This window comes from Manis javanica, chromosome 13 (assembly GCF_040802235.1).
Source record: "Manis javanica isolate MJ-LG chromosome 13, MJ_LKY, whole genome shotgun sequence".
In the NCBI taxonomy this organism is placed as follows: Eukaryota; Metazoa; Chordata; class Mammalia; order Pholidota; family Manidae; genus Manis; species Manis javanica.
Window position 1 is genome coordinate 64095043 of NC_133168.1, and position 17880 is coordinate 64112922.

A 17880-nucleotide genomic window follows, 5' to 3' on the forward strand; every position below is an offset into this window, starting at 1 on the left:
CCTAGTACTCCAACTCAAAAACATAAAATCCTGTAAGGAATGCAGCCACTAAAAGTATAAATTAAAAAATATTGAATTTTTAAAGCATATTCACAATCTAATCCAGCTGCCATATCAAACCTAATTATAATATAACAATTTATATTACTTATATTTTACAGAAATGTAATTAATCCATATTATATAAGATTAGATTTGATATGTATATAAGCATATAAGTATATATATAGAGAAAGAGAAAGGTGAAATTCTGTCTATTGGATTTGAATTTCCATGAATTATGAAGAAATAGTTTTTTTCCAGTTCTAAATGTCCAGGTATGTTAAGTATAGGATGAGAGAATTCAAATTATCAACTATAAGAAATATGGTTCATCAGTCATCATTTAGAAATTTTTGAATATATATAATAGGATAAACTTCCAAACAAATATTTACAAATCTGAGGAACTGAGTCACTTTAGAAATCATTTCAGTCTCCTCACGCATAATAATTCCCAAGCACCCTAGGCACTTGGGTATTAGAAAGTACCATTTTAAGCCCAGCATATTAGGCAATGAAAGAATAGCCCGGAAATGCTCAGGCAATAGCTTTTTTCACAGGTGACAGGTAGGTATTTCCCTCCACAGCCCTGCAAAGTCATCCCAGATGCAGGATGAGCCACTGCAGGACTGACAAGCTCAGAGGCCGCTGGGGTCCGCCCAGCCTGCTCTCCTCCAGCACCATCCCTACCGTCTCATCCCTTACCTTAAGGCAATGCTTAAAGCTTCATTTACCCAATTTCCCTTCAGAATTCCAATTCAGGGCTCCATTTACTTTGACAGCTTTTTTCCTCCATTTATACCAAAAAAGTGCAGCTTTACATCAGTCAAAATATTCTTTCCTCTATTTGGGGAATATGTGCAACTATGAGCATATCATATGAGTAAACAACACAGTAAAGGACTCATTAGCATATACCTGAACACATTTTTGCAAAGAAATTGATGGAGGAAAATGTCATTAATTCACACCTTATTTCATCAGAAATTGTGAAGGGTTTGTATCCTAACATACATATACCTTTATGCTATCTACATACACACCTTAAAGTATATCGATGGGTTCAATAGGAATGTTTACATCCAGAATTGAGGAAAGCAGGTGCTTTAAGTTTCATTAAGAGACTACAAAATTCTGTCTACTTTTACTTGATGGATACTTTAAGTTGTTGTAATCCATGTATTATATGATGCCTACTATATGTGTTCATAAATATATTGGTATAGTTAGGTTATATTTTTTATGAATCTTATTTCAAATTTTAAAAGCAGTCATTACAAAATATTTTCTATGAAATGGGGCATGAGGATTGATCAAACTGAAAGTCACTACCCTACAGGGCTGGACTCCACAACCAGCCACCTTCATTTTCCACCAGTCTTCTCCTGGCTCAATCCATACCTTCTGCCCTCCCTGCTGCTTCTCAGACACACCATGCCTGCTTCTGCTGCAGGATATTGGCACTTATGATTCCCTTGCCTGGAACACATTTTCAAAGTTATGCACCTGGTTCACCTTCATTTGGGTCTCTGCTCAAAGGTTATCTTATCAGAAAGGATACTGATGACAATCCTTATAAAACAATTCTTTCCACTGACTCACACAGCACTGAGTATCCTCACACCATGGTCCCTTACTGTACCTGTTATAGACAGAATTTTTGAGTTCCTACACATTCATATGTTGAAGCCATAACTCCCAGGGTGGCTGCATTGGGAGATGTGGCCTTTATGGAAGTAAATACAATTAAACGGGGTACTAAGATTGGAACCTTGCTCTGATAGGATTAGTGTCCTTATAAGAAAAGAGAGAGCCCCCTCTCTCTCTGTGCATTCACTAAAGAGAGGCCACATGAACACACAGTGACACGGTGGCCATCCACAAGCCAAAAGAAGAGGTCTGAATGACACCTACCTTGCTAGCATCTTGCTCTTGGATTCTCAGGCTTCAGACCTGTGAGAAATAAAGTTTAAGCCACCTGTTTAAGCCACCCAGTCTGTGGCATTCTGTTATAGTAGCCTGAGCAGATGACTACATTATTTTACCTTCACAAGTACAATGAAGAAAAATATGTCTTAAACTATACTAACAAAATATACCTTTATTACACTTATCATGACCTGTCATTCCATTACTGCCCATCTAAAAGGCAGGAACACAAGAAGAACATGATATTTGTCTTGTGCCTTGTTGACTCCATAGCACTGTTGATTACTTGTTGGGCAAATGAATGTTAAAGAATGAATTTTAAAGCAATATGAAATCCACTTTCTGTGATTTGACTATCCCTCCTTCTAGTTTGAAATGGCAAGATTTCCCAAAGCAAAACCCAGAAAAATGCAATTTATGCATTTTCTGGTTTGTGGTCATGAGACACAGTAAGAATATGAAACTTATTTCTCTAGTGTCCAAACAGAGCATACCATCACCATCTATGATGTTGAGGTGAGGAAGAAACAAGGAAGAAAAGAGCAAAAAGAAAGCATGAACATATCATGAGCAAAGAGGGAAGCCATTCCAATCTAAAATTATTTCAATAGTGTATAATATGCTAGATAGCATGGGAAACAAGAAGACAAAAATACACCATTTCTTGCTATTTTGGAGGGAAGAACAGTTACATTTGCTCTCGTAGTTGTCAAATGTGTTCTCCTCGTATTACATGGATGCATAATAACTAGCTAGAAACTGTGGGCTGACAGTTCTATTGATAGAATTGAGCACCACACTGCAGTCTGTCAAGTTTTACATTTACATCTTAGACTTTAATCTGTTTCTCTTTCCTTCATAAAATCAATTTGGTAGCAATTAGATAACCAGCCTTCAAGGCATTTTAATATCCCAAGCATTCATCTGTATATAGCCCAGAAAGGGAAAGGTAATTAGAAGTGACCTACTATAGCTGATGCAGGGAGACGTTAGACAACTCAGTGCTTCATCCTTGCTTTAAGGAGGTACCACTAAATTTTTGTCCTTGATTCGGTCCTTCTCGGTGACATGCTGTTAAGCCCTCTTATTTAATTCCTGGAGGACACAAATTCTAAAATGGTTGTCATTATCTGGGCTTTTGTTTCATTTTCTATGAATTTAAGGCATCACTGAAATAGACTCTGTTTTTTAGCTGTGGGATAATATCGTCACATGCACACAGTATTGGATGAAGTAGACTTTGAAAGATATTGAAAGGCTCAAGGAAAATGTCTTTCCAGATTCTCTCCATTTGAGTGCTTTGAGCTGCAGGTGAAGAATTTCTTGTCTAAGTGATTTAAGAAAAAAAAAAAACAATGAATTATCACAAGATCCAGAAAATTTTATTGGTCTTCCTCTTTGAAAATTTAGTTTAGTATTTCAGATCTATAGCATATATATTTGAGGCAGTTGTGGCAGGGTACAAAAAGCATGAAATAGAGACAAATACCGTATGATTTCACTTACATGTAGAACCCAAAAAACAAAATGAAGAAAAAATTAAATAGATGCATAAACACTGACAACAGACTATTGGATACCATAGGAGAGTGGGGTTAGGGGATGGGTTAAAGAGGTACAAACTTAAAACTATAAAATAAATTAATCATAGGAATGGAAGTACAGAATAGAGAATTTAACCAATAATATCTCAATATGTTGGCAAGGTAGCAGGAGGTAGCTATACTTATTATGGTGAGCATTTAGTAATGTGTATGATCATCAAGTCACTATGTTATACATTTGAAACTAATATTGTATATCAACAATATTATAATAAATAAAATTTTAAATAAATAAAAATTTAAATATTAAAGGCATGGACTATAGCTTCCAAAGACCCAAATCCAGTTTCTAACTCTGCTTCTTATTAGCTACTACTAGTATTAAATCCCTGAGTCTAGATTTCTTCAAACACCATTCTTTGATTATAAGATGCATATTTTTCCCATTTTAGCAATTGAAATTGAGATGCATCTTACAATGCACAGTTGCTTTCAATAATCCACATTAGTGTTTGAGATCAACCATCTGCTTGGGCTACAATGGACTCCAGAAATAATAGAGTTGAGAGGTGAGTTCTTGATCATAACCCTGTCACTACCTTCTCAAACCATCTGGCTACATTCACACAGTTCCTTTGTTCCAACCCCTCAGCTGAACCCAAGTTTGGAAGACTCTGGAATCAAGAATTTAATGTGGGACAAGCATGGCATAGGACAGGATGTCCTTGATCTATTACTGAAGTTCTATTTCCTATCAATAGATAACAGATACATAGGTAATATATAGGTAATAAATAGGTAATAGATAAATAGGTTAACAGTTCATTACCTGTTGCTTTGATAATGCACCTATTACACACACTTCAAGTTAAGTCACATAGAGAATAATTAGTGAACTAATCTGGGGCTAAGGGAGAGACTCAAAGCATATTACAATAAGTATAAAATAAAAGTTTCAAAGCATATTACAATAAGTATAAAATAAAAGTTTCAGGTTACTAAAAAAACATTTTGTCATGATTAGGTAGAATCACTTTTTGCTTTCATAGTGGTATTTTTTTTCCCAAAGTACATTTGTAATCTATGGCATGTTAGATTCAGTTGAACATAGTAAAGTGCTTTGTAAATGACAAACGTCAGTATAATATGGTAGTAAGACTCAGGAATCAGTTGAAGGTAAGGCAAACCACTCTTAGTATTTTAATTAGGAAGGAATTTATTATGGTTCCTACAAAGTCAGTAGAAGGAGGGGGAACAGGCTCTAGACAGTTCCTTCAAGAATGACTCTGATAATGCCCCTATAACACTGGACTGTCAGGACATCTTCTACCGCTGCAATAGTCAAAAGCTGAGAAATCAGGAAGTCACCTCTGCAACTGCTAATTCCAAAACTCTACTGTCTTAAATACAATCCAGAGATCAGGGAACTACCGCCAGAATTAGTCACACCAGAGTCAGCCACATACTAGATAAACAGATGCTGAAAACTAAGACCAGCTTCACCACAAACACAAAACGAATGACAGGTCACAGGGGCCTGTGTTAACAGAGTCACAGAAACACCTACTGCCTCATTAACTATGCCTGACAGCAAGAAACAGGAGAAGCCATGGAAAAACAAGTTGACATTCACTTTCTTTGTATGTCACGAAAGTGCATTTAACGAGCCAAACCTAAATCACACCCAGAACCTTGGCTACAAATAAGTCTTAAATACAGTTTTTCATTTCCTGACACCTGATTATAAGGAGGCACACTAGGATGAGGGAGGAATCACAGGGAAAAGTCAGAGGATTTAGGGGGTAGTGGGAGACCACACATCTCTCTCACCCTTACAAGGAGAAAAGTTACAATTATAGTTCTCTTTAAAATCCACCCAAGAGCTGATATGTAAAGAATCTAAATGAATAGAAAGTCATATTATGTTCATGGATTTGAAGATCCAATTTTGTTAAAACTCCCATTCTACCATAATTTATCTATAAATCTAACAGAATCCTACTAAGTTTTCTATCTAATCTTTTGGAGCAATTGACAAACTATTCAAAAATTTACAAGGAAATATAAACTTTTTGGAATAGCTACAACTTTGAAAAACAAAAATAAAGTTGTAAGATATGTATGATCTAATTTCAAGATTACTCTAAAGTTACAGTAATCAGACCATGAGTTATTGGAAGGATATATATATATAGATTAATGGAAAAGAATAAAGAGAAATAAATCTGTGACTATAAAGAAAATGCTTTTCTAACAAGACACAAGTCACATCAATAGGAAAGGAGAACACGTTTTAAAAGTGATTCCAACGGGAAACAAGTACTTCAATCCCACACCTTATTCAAACATAAAATTTGCTCAAGATGGATCAAACTCCTAATTGTAAATGTCAGAACCATTAAGCTTCCAGAAGAAAAAATAGGAGAATATCTTCATGATCTTTGAGTAGGCAAAGACTTTTAAGAAAGGACCTAAAAGCACCTAGAATAGAAAACTCATATTGGGCTTCAACAAAATTAAAAACTATTGCTTAATTTAAGGAAATAAATAAGCAAGGCATGGAGTGGTAAAAAATAGTCACAATATACATATTTGACAAAGGAGTTCTATCCAGAATGTATAAAGATTCCTACAAACCAATGATAAAAATATAAACGACCCAATTAAAAATGGGCAAAAGTCTTGACACTCCATAAAAGGAGATATACATATGGCCAATCAGTACATGAAAACATGCTCACCATCATCATTCATGAGGGAAATACAAATTAAAACTATAGGGAGAAATTATTTCACAACCACTAGAATGGCTAAAATAAAAAAAAACGCGACAATACCAAATGTTCATGAAGATGTAGAACTGCAACTCATTGATGAGAGAGAAAAATGGTACAACCACCTTACAAAGTTGTCTGGTGGTTTCTTATGAAGTTAAATATACAGCTTGTAGTCAATGGCCAGCAATTCTACTTTCAGGTATAATACCTATTAACTAGCAACTTCATATTGAGGCTTTTACCTGAAGTAAATTAAAACCTATATCTACAACTTATAGCTTTATTCATAATAGCCCCAAATTAGAAACAACCACATCTTTTATAAACAGGACAATGGCTAAACAAATAGGGATATATTCATAGTTTAGGATACTAAACAAAAACAAAAATCTCTGAACTATCGATACACCCAGTAACATGAGTCAACTTCAAAGATATTATACAGAGCTAAGGATGCCAGACATAAAAGAGTACATATTGTATGATTCCATTCATGTAACTTCCAAGAATAGGAAAAACCACTATGTTTATTGAGTTCAGAAAGTGGCTACCTCTTTGAATAGGAGAAATTCACTGGAAAGGAATAAGGAACACCTTCTGGGTGGTGAAAATATTCTGTATTTTGTTTTGGGTGGTGATTACACCGATCTTTACAACTGTGAAAACCAGTAGTTTTAAGTGATATTAAAATAATGAACATTTAAGATATCTATTTCATTATTTGTGAATTCTATCTCAATAAAAGTAGAGAGATAAACCAGCATATTGATAACACCCAAAACCAGAACTTTACCTTTGCATCTCCTAAGGGATTACCTCGAAAATTTAGAAAAATGCTGCTTAAAAGTCATGTGTAGTATAATACATAAATGAGAGAGATAGCGTATATTTTAAAGCTTCTATATAGTAAGTATATATATATATATAGAAACATTCATCATAGTAGCCATCAAAAGTGGTAGAAGTCTACATAAAATATAGATTCAGAAAACAGTTCAATGTAGGGATATTTGGTGCAGGGGCTTTACAATAGGCTTCAAAACTCATTCTAGAATGAACATAGAGAAAAATAGCCCAGTGGCAACCTGCAAAGGCATTCTGAATACCAAGCTTCACCACTAGCATCCACTCCAGCATGTAAACATATTTATTCGACAATCATTGGGATCCTACTAGGTACAAAGCTGAGTGTGAGGCCTTCAGAAACATTTTGCTGAGAGGAACAGGGTATTTATAGTTCCAACTTTGCTTCTTAATATACTAAGACTGAGAGTTCCACACTCTAGAAAGATTCTTCAATGATCTTCTCTCTCAGTGCAAAGAGGAAAATATCTCAATATGGTGCATTCTATCAGATCCTCCTTGAGTGTTTCAAGTGGCTAAAAAATAAATTATTCCATATGTAATATGTCATGATCATTAGAACCTCTGTACCTTTGCAACTACCATTTCTATTACTTTTTATATAACTTCTTCACTCTTTTTCTCTCAGGTTTCTGCTAAAAGATTCAGTGCCACTGGGAATCCATCCCTGAACTTCCTGGAGTTAATGGCATCTTTCTCCATACTAATATAGTTTCTGATTCCCTTCCCTGTGGAAGGGCCAGCAGGGTTGGCCCTGAGTGGTGGAAGTGCCGGAGGCTCAGGATGACAGGAGCATCACCACTACATTGCCTAGACTGGTACCACATTTAAGAGAGACTAAAATGTTCAAAATATAGGCCTCATCTCATTCTTGCTCACCTACAGTTCTCCAGGTTATTACACTCCCCTGCTGAAAACTACAGTGGCTACTCCCCACTTTAGAGCAGGGATTGGTAAACTAAATTCCACTGCCAAATCTAGCCAAGTGCCTGTTTTGGTGTGACCCACAAGCTAAGGATGTATTTGCACATTTTAAAAAGTGGGGAAAAAGAAGATAATAAGAATGTGTGACAGAATGTATGTGGACCCAAAGCCTCACTTATCAGGAAAGTTTTGCTTATTCCTGCACTAGAGCCTGGTATCAGAGGCTTCCTTGATTTGTGTCCCAGTGCCTTTCTGGGTTTATCGGTAAAATCAACATACAGCCATTGCAAACAACTTGAAGTTTCTCATAAACATGTCTTGCTCTTAATATGCCCACAACTTTCAACATGCTATTTCTTTTGCCTACCATGGCATGATCAGATGCTTATTTTAGCAAATTAATTCTGGTGGCTGTTTCAAGAATGGGTTTTTGATAAGTTGTGGGGATGAGGGCAGGATCAGGACAGGATTCTAGAAGAAGGCCAGTGGTTCAAGGGAATGATAACAAAAGTCTGGAAAAAGTAGGAGGGTGTAGTTGGAAAAAAACAGAAAGGTTATTGTCTTAGGTTAGGGTGCCAGAACACCATAGGATGGCTTAAACAACAAATATTTATTTCTCACAGTTCAGGAAGCTGGAAGTCCAAGATCAAGGTGCCAGCATGTTTGGGTTCTTGATGAGGTCCCCCTCTTGGTTCACAGATAGTTACCTTCTCACTGTTACCTTACATGGTGGGAAGAGAAAGCTCTAGTCCCTTCATTGCTTCATAAGGGCACTACTCCCACCTTGGGGCTCCACCCTCATGACCTCATCTAAGCCCAAGGGCCCACCTACAAATACCATCAAACTGGAGATTATAGCTTTAATTTATTAATCTGGGGGGGATACAAACATTCAGTCCATAGCAGATAGAGAACATTTTTATTAGTTGTGAGGATCAAGAAGGTGTCTAGCACACCAACAAAGGTTGGGAATGAGTGATGGTATTTGCTCTCACAGTGAAGCAATTCTGGGAAGAAGATAGCAGTTCAACCTTCTAGCTGTTGCATTTTTAGTTTCTGTTTGAAACAACTTTGTAGAAATATCTTGTAGGCAGCTAGAAATAATCTGAATTTCAGGTAAGAGGCCTACATTGGAAATAGCTTTAAATACTTGAGTTAGCATTGGGAAGAGATCCTTGTGATCAAGGTTGGAACCTAAGGAATCCTAATGCTCATGGGGCAGGAGAAGTAAAGGCACTGATGAAGGAGACTGTGACACATGACCAGAATAAGAAATAACCAGAAGAAAATGGTATCATAGGAAACACAAGAAAAGTACGTTTTGCGGTGCTATGTGCTATAGAATAATCAAGACCAACAAAGACTGAGAAGTGGCATTGCATTGGCTACTAGGTAGTATCAAAAGAATGTTACCACTCTCTTCCCAGGGTCTGGAAAATAGGGAAGCCCAAAAAGCAAGTTTGGACTTGTCAGACAGATATAATTACTAAAAGGCTGCAGATTCAGACAGTTCTGCCTTTAAATCCTGGCTCAGCACCTTATTTCTTCTACCTAATTTACTTAAATTCTCTAGATGGCCATTTCCCCATCTATAAAATGGTAACTGTACTAATCACATATGACTATCATGAGACATTCATAAAATGATAGATGTTAAAGTGCTTAATACATAGCACATATTTAATAATGAATATACATTAGTAGTAGTAGTATCAAAATCGTGGCTTTAGATAGGATTATGGCCATAGCAAGGCACAAGATCAAGAGAAAAACACTGTTTTCAATGATGAAAAGAAAACATGTTTATTGATTATAGACTTGAAGTTTGTGGAAATATAGCTTAAAGTAAAAGTAGTTTAAGCATAGTCCTGGAGGGTATAAAAAAGGATCCAATCAAGAGCATAGACAACAAATTAGAATAAATTTTTAAAGGGTTAAGTTTATGATTGTGTAGGTAGGAAAGAGATTCAGGGTTGGAGAAAAGTTGAAAAGAGAAAAGATATAATTTACTTCCTATCTGGTCAGTAAAATTACCAAGAAAACCAATTCAAAGCTTCCCATGGGACCAATGTACATAAAATATTAACATGTCACTGGAGAAAATTATTTTTACCTGAACTTCTCTCAAAGGCAGACCTCAGTATTATACATGACAAGGAAGCAAATTTGATTACTTCTTAAAGTGGGGAAAAGTGAGACATCCTTCTCTTGGTCAATAAGGGTCAAGCCCAGGGTGGTTCTGATGACCTATGGAACTGCTGCTGTGCCCAGTGGAGTGTGCAAATCTGGGGCCAGGGTGGAACTGCGTAGAATATCAGAAGGAAAGCTGAGCTGGCTCCAGCCTCTCCTTTCTCTCAACATTGGTTAGAAAAACCTCAAGGTACCAGCCTGCATGAGGTGCTCAAATCCTGGCCTCCGTTAGGAATGGAAATTATCTGCAGGAGATCCAGAGGATGGGATGTGGGTTAGGCTCACTGAAGAGCGTGGTAGGGGCTATGAGAGATCTATGAGAAATATGAAACAAATAGGCAGAGAAGATAGAAACTGTACAAGGGCTGATAGAATGAGAGAAAAGGATCAAGGGAATGGAATTCTCTATGAAGCCATCTGTACTTTCAGCCTTTTCTTTATTGTCTTCCATGTTGCCAATCCATTCTGCTGACTTTCTTTAAAACCCTCTCTTTCTTGGCCTTCTTTCCCATTCCACCCCATCTTTGGCCTCATTATTGGCCTTCATCTTAGCTCAATATTTACCCAGTAGTGCTGCTGTGCTGAGCTCTGCAGGTGAACACTAGGTTATTTGATCTTATTGGCAGGGTGTCATGCTTCCCATTGCATGACATATAAATTTCAATGGACTCAAAGTATTCAAATATGCTTCCCTTTTCACACATTCATAATTCTTCTCTCATATTTTGCTTTAGATAAACCAATCAATCCCTCATAGACTTTCTCTATCATAGCCCCTTCAGCCTCTCCAGTACAAGAAGAATCAAGTAGTTTGCATTAAATATGCATATTCAGCCAGAGTATCAACTTCAAAATAAGATATTTCCCAGGAATAATGACTGTTGTAGTTAATGACCTGTAGCACAGTTTGTCTGGTCCATCAATTCCTCCCAGCTGGTTAATACTCCCTTGGGAAATGCTTGGGGTCTCAGTCATTACTGACTAATTACTCCAACTTTCCTGGATGCTTCTGTATTTTTGTGACATCACACCTCCAACAGGTATGTTTGGTTATCTGTTAACCAAATGCTGTTTCTAATTTCAGATCCTTCTTGACTAATATTGAATGTCTCTCTAGTTTACTTTCACACAATTACAAAAAAAATGGAATGAGAATATATCTTAAAGTTCAGTTTCTCACACAACATAGGCCTTCATTCTAAGATAACTACTAGCTCTGGTATACTAAGCAAATTAGTTAACTTCTTTTGAGCTTCATCTCCTCATCTTTAAAGTGAGGATAATAATAGCAGCTGCTATCATAGATAACTTGTAAAAATTAAAAAGCAATACAGAGAAAGCATATAGGATATTATAAAATAGATAATAAATATTCAGTTAAGTTGTAACTGTTATTATTTCTTTGTTATCAAGAGGGCACACAGCACGGGTATAGAAAATTTTGTGCCACTTACATGCTCACCTCAAATGCAATACTTCGGGCTCTTTTTCCTAAAACAAATCCAAGAGAGAATTATACAAGACTCATGGCTGCTTAGTTCTGAGTGGAAATATAAGGAAGGAAGGGAAGAGAATTTTGCAGTCACTTTTGGAATGTAAAAGTGCTTAGCCAGCTGTGGGTTTTATGATATCTATTACAATAATGATACTAGAAATGATGTCCCATTCCATTTGATTATGGCCTTTAAAAACTTGCTTTTATGTATTATCCTATGCTATTATCCCAAACACATTGGGAGATGAGTTGGTGAGATGTGATTGCTCCATTTAACAGTGAAAGGACAGAGAAACCAGGATTTTACTTACCTAAGCTCAGACTGCAGTGATTAATGCTCAGTCAGTGCCATCACATAACCTCATGTTCATTTCAATTCCGTCCATAAGCCACCTAGAGCTTCCCAAACAGGCATGCCTATGGAACTCTCTGAACCCTTAGCCCCATTTATATATTAAAAATGTATTGAAAGTAAAGGAGAAAAGAAAACAGTGAGGAGGTACAAAATTTTGTATCTCCTCCCAACTATTGCTCTTTTCTTTTTCTTCCGTAGCCACCAAAGGTGGCCACTGTACATTGTGAGGGACCCAGTGAGAAATCATGAGGTCAAGGTTCTGATATGCTTTCAGACACTGATGTGTGCACTCCAACCAAAGGATTAAAGTTGCCCAGTAATGAGTTCAAGGCTGCAAGCCCAGTGGGAAAGGTAGCAGCATGGGAACTGGCTGGCTGGGAATCTCTGTGCCAGCTTAAGGTACAGTTTACACCAGATGGGTGCCTCTGAAATGGCGATGGCCTGGTGGGCAATGCAGCATTGGGAATGACTATGCCCTCTGGATTTTGGAGAGCTGTCTTCTCTGCAAACCCTGCCCATGTCCCTCTCCTGTCTCTCATGCCATCAACTTTGCTGTCCTGAAATCTGGTAGATGAAGTAGTAGCCTAAAAACCGTAAAGATTTAAAACATGCCTCATTTAATGTGATCTGTATGTGAACCATTGTAAGTCAATGGCCTGAGCATTGTATCTTTTTTTTTATTTCCAAAATCCTATTATACTGTTTAATAGGGTTCTTTTGTGGATAAAAATGATTTAGTACTTTTAAGTACAATATCCTTGCTGATTATAAGTGCTGGCTGGAATCACATAAGTGTAGTAAGTTATAAATGTAACAATGTGAAAGTTGCAGACTTCTGATGGAAGCACAGAGCTGTGTATGTATTTTTTAAATCACAGAAACAAATATATACTGCTCCCAGTTGTTATAAATAAATTCACAATAATTTACCCTTTGAATGTTATTTCAACATTTTTAAGCCAATGCATTAAAGGAAAATATATTATGAAATTTTTATACATTAATAACAAAAGAGTGACGTTATTATTTTCACTGAAATACTTTAACCTAGCCTTCCATTTACAATTTACTCCATATCTAAATACCTGGTAAGTTCACAAAAGAATTATTGAATAGCAAGAGCATTGATTCACATTTCAATTTCTATGTGGAACTCCTGACAACCTGAAAAAGAAGTGCAATTGAAATGGGAAAATAAGGCTTGGTCGAATAATGGCAGGAGAATTGTGCAGCATGAAATTTCAAAAAGTGAAAAGCATATAAGTTACTACTGCAAATATTTGGAAATTTATTTGGCTCTAACTTACTTGCTTTAGAAAAAAAAGGAGACCTTGGGAAGATGTGCCGCCACGATGGTTTTTGTATTGCTTATCAAAGTGATTTCACAGTTAGCCTTGCCATGCTCAACACGCCCTTCACTGAAAATGGCCAGCTCAGGAACAAACCCATTTCTGATAAAGCTGATGCATCAGTCTGATGCACACAGGAGCTCATAAGGATTGCAGAATCCAGAGTGTTTATTCAGTCCACTGGCAGGAAAGAACCTTTCATTTAGATGCTCAGATCACATAATGAGGTTTCCCAAAAAGCAATGATGGCACCAGAAACTAAGATAAAAACAAAGGGATGTGGATAGCATTTTATATCAAAGCAGGCCATCCTCTCACCACATGAAACAGGTCAGTCATCCATAGGAATGTACAGAATTTCCATGATGGGTCAGTTTCATGGCGTGACAAGCTCAGACTCCCATCTAGTAATAGGTCAACAGATAATCTGTGTGAGGAAATGATTTGCTTCTCTGTCATTAAGAGGAAAGGATTTGGAATTCAGTACTCCAATAGTGGTTTTCTTCAATGGGCAAAGACCTTTTTACTTTTAAAAAATCAAAGCAGAGACAGAGGAATGATACTAGAGAAATATGTGATCTGGTCCACACAACACAATCATGAGCATAAGTCATGATTGTTCTGGATTTTGCTCCTATCCAATTGAATTGACCATCCTCCTTGGATGTCCATACCAACTATCTCTTCAAGCATGAAATTTAACACCTTCAACCTGATTTTTCAAAAAAAAAAAGTCATTGGGCTCTGGTTTCCTAGATAACACTGTGCATTGCATAAAATTTCTATTCAGGGCTTAGATGCAGAAACAAGCATCTCTCTAAAGTAGTGTATCATCTCCTTTATGGAAATATGGCACAAACTGAAAGGAGGTCACAAGAGTTGCTTTTCTTGGCCCATTCACAGAACTGTGCACAGCAGGTGCCAAGTTGTGGGCCAACCTTTGTAGGCCTAGCGCTGCTTATTTCTGATCTGAGCCAGGAAGCCCCTGAGACAAAGAGCTGGAAGCTTTCTAAGTAGAAGACTGTCCTGACTGGCAGAAAGTGTGCTGGCCGACTCAACAAGCACAGCCTGAATCTTATCTGCTCTCAAAAGGAGTGATTTATCATTTATGAGAGACACCGATTAACTCCCTACCCAGCAATGTGAGAAGTGAACCAAAACTGCAAAAATGTATAAAGAGACATAAAACCCATTGCTTGGAGTACATTTGAAGATATTAACCTTTACCAAAAGGAAAAAAAGGAAGGAGGGGTGGAGGGAAGGGAGTGTGGGAGGAAGGGAAGGAGGTCTGGAAAATCAGTAACATTAAGAATATTCTTTCTCAAATCAGTATAAATACCACCTCTCTGAGGCCAATTTATACTTGATCTTTACTATGCCTGAGACCATGACTTTCATTCTGGCTGTGAAAATTTTGTTTAAAATCGAATGCAGAGGATGTAAATGGGCACAACAATGTAGGATTTATACTGAGGCGTAAAGCCTTGACAAAAGCTCTGGGCCTACTCGGGAGAGAAGAATTGGCCAATTATTTGAAAATTCCTCCACAGTAAAAAGAAAGAAGGTAGAAAGGATGGGAAGAAAGGGACAAATGGCAACATGAGAGCAATATCCCTAGATCTAGAAGAAAGGCTAAAAGAAATAAGAACAATATCAAAAGAGAAGTAAATTTTAATTCAAAAACTTTATACCAAAACGTCTGCTCAACAATTGCCTTTATTCATCTTAGTCACCCTCAGGCCTTCCTCACCTGGGGCTGCTCAGAGATGTAAGCCCTAAAACCTCAGGGCATCCTTGGGTGGGTAATGAGTGGATTAACTTTTCTCCTGGCATCTGGAATAGTAATGATATACCATCCTTGGGAGAATAAAGAACAGTGACTCAAGTAATTTTTTGTTTCTGTGGTTCAAAGGAGGAGCTCCATCTAAATATATAATTTCTTATTAGAGTCCCCTCAAAACACACTCCCTCACACTCTGCCTCTCTCTGTGTGTCTCTCCTCCTCCTCTCTTTCTCCCTCCCCCTTTTTCACCATCCGCCAAGCTCTCCCCTCTATCACAATGAACCTAAAAGTAAAACAACCGCACTTTCTCTCCACCCATAGACTCAGTCCTCTCTCTGTCGCTGCTTTAAGGTTTCATCTTCTCAGGAGCCTTTCCTGACCTCTCCCAGGCAGATTTGGGTTATTGCTTCCAGTTCTTCTGGTAACCTTTGCTTTTGTTTCTTTTAGCCGTCATCATTGCATTGTAACTCACTATGGATTGACCCCTTTACCCCTCATGGAGTTCCCGAAAAGCATCTTAGTCTTTTACATTCCCAATGACTGATTTCATTTCTAAAATAAGAAGTGCTCTGTAAGTATCTACTGCTTGACTTAAAGCAGTTTTATCTATAATACCAAATATGTTATTGGAAGCAGAATCCATAATCTTGTTTGATATTGAAACATTTAATTATCTTTATTATCTATCAAAATGGCTGTTAAACTATCCAAACAATCTTGGATTCCTTGAAAGAATTTATGGTCACTTTCTAGACATACTTACCCAGGAAATAGTGAATAAGTGAATAACTGAACGATAGAACAAAAGAATAAAATATATAGCACAAGATATGAAACACAGTATATTGCATCTTAGACATTTCAAATCTTTTTCAGAAAAAATTTGAGAGCATAAATAAAACATCTTTGCTTCATATTTTTATAGTTTAATTGCCTTGTAACTTTTAATCACAAATTTGTAATTTATAATTTTCATAAAAATTTCTTTCTATTAAGACTTTTAAGTTTCTTTACAGCTTGAACCATAGATTACTTAATATCCCTGGAATTCTAAGCACAATGATCCTCAAAGAACAGGTGATTGATAAATTCATTAAGAGGACTAAATTGATATGAATAAAAATTCTCTTTGAGAAATAATACATTGGATAGCTTCATGTAGAAAGACTATTTTGCATCAAATATTCTCAACTAAGACTTGATATTTTGATCATCACAACTCATACCACATCTAGAAAATACAATAAGTTAATTATGATATGTAATTTAATTTTAAAATTGTTTCCAATTTATTGCACTTTTAAAAATTCCTCAGTTACTTTTTTTTAAATAGAGGAGACAAAACTGACAGCAAAACTAATAAAAATAATATGGCAAAATGGCTTTTAGTGGGCAATCATTTATGGGTTGAGGAATTTTGTCTTAATTTAGTAGGAAGTAAGGGAGCTTTTTTGAAGAGATTTTTAGCAAAGGTTTGCATAAAATATGTCCTTAATTCAAGAGAATAGGAAAAGTTCTGATTCTGTGATATCCACATTTCACCTAAAATCCATAAGAACATCAGTTGGCTCTACAGAAATTATGGCATAGCCTAGTCATTGAGAGCATGGATCTAGAACTGCCATTTGAGTTCAGGTCTCAGGAAACCCACTAACCAGCTAGATAACCTTGAGAAGTTACTTAATTCCTCTGTGCCTCTGTACTATCCTCATCTCTAAGTTTGAGATAATAATAAAAGCTGCCTCATAGGATTACTGTGAAAATTAACTAAAGTAATACATGTAAGACACATAGCAGTGACTAGAAATGCATGTAAATGTTAATAATTAATGTCATTGTAGGGACTTATATCTGAAAATGATTTTTACATCAAATAGAGGATTAAATTCAGAAGAAATGAAGATTTTTATCGTAGGAGGTTCACTGTTACTTTCCCCCAAATGTTCAGTTCTCACTTCCTGTCCCTGAAAGGCTGTCTCTTCCATGAGCCAGGAAAACTTGCAAGCATAAAAGTTGGAATGGAAGATTTAATTTAATGCAATTCCAAACAAAAATTATTTATAATCATTAAGAAAGAGAAAAATGATAGAAAAGGAAAAACAAAACAAAAAGCAATATGGAAGGACTGCCCAGGGGGCAGGAAGGTTCTGCATAAACAAGACATCCAACAAAGTCTACCTCCCTTGCCCTAAACCGTCTGCACGTGAGCTCTCAGGGCTGGCATCCATGTGTAGAGCATCTGTCTGTAAGTGTGCACTTCACAACCCAGTGCTGAGACCAGATGGCACAGCATGGAGACTTCACTTCTGAGTGCAAATGATTTTGTAAATCAGAAGGTGAAACCTTCCGAGTCAGCACAGCTTCCTTACTGGGTTACACAAATCCACATCCCTGACTCACAGGTCAAAAGAAGTCTCTAAAGAGCTGCTGTCTTACTGTACCCACTGCACATACGGTCTCATTTGCAGAACACTAGAGAAGCTTAAGAGATGATAGCTCCAGGGTGTAGTCAGGAAATGGGGAGCACATAGGGAAATGGGGAAGACATAATATCTGACCCCATACTGCAAAACCCAAGATAAAGGAATTCTTCTATTCCTAGGAGTTCATTCTGTGGCGTATAGGTTA

At 36.8% G+C, this 17880-nt stretch overlaps 1 long non-coding RNA gene across 6 annotated transcripts in view; it reads right to left on the minus strand.

Moving 5' to 3' along the window:
• LOC108402963 (uncharacterized) overlaps positions 1-17880 on the minus strand; it is a 261901-nt gene that overhangs the window by 182782 nt on the left and 61239 nt on the right. The window contains exon 3 of one of the 6 annotated variants that reach the window (XR_012124303.1): positions 1957-1995. The exons of the other annotated variants lie outside the window; for them this stretch is intronic. This is a non-coding gene — a long non-coding RNA (uncharacterized lncRNA). The remainder of the gene's footprint in view (positions 1-1956; positions 1996-17880) is intronic. 6 annotated transcript variants of the gene reach the window in all.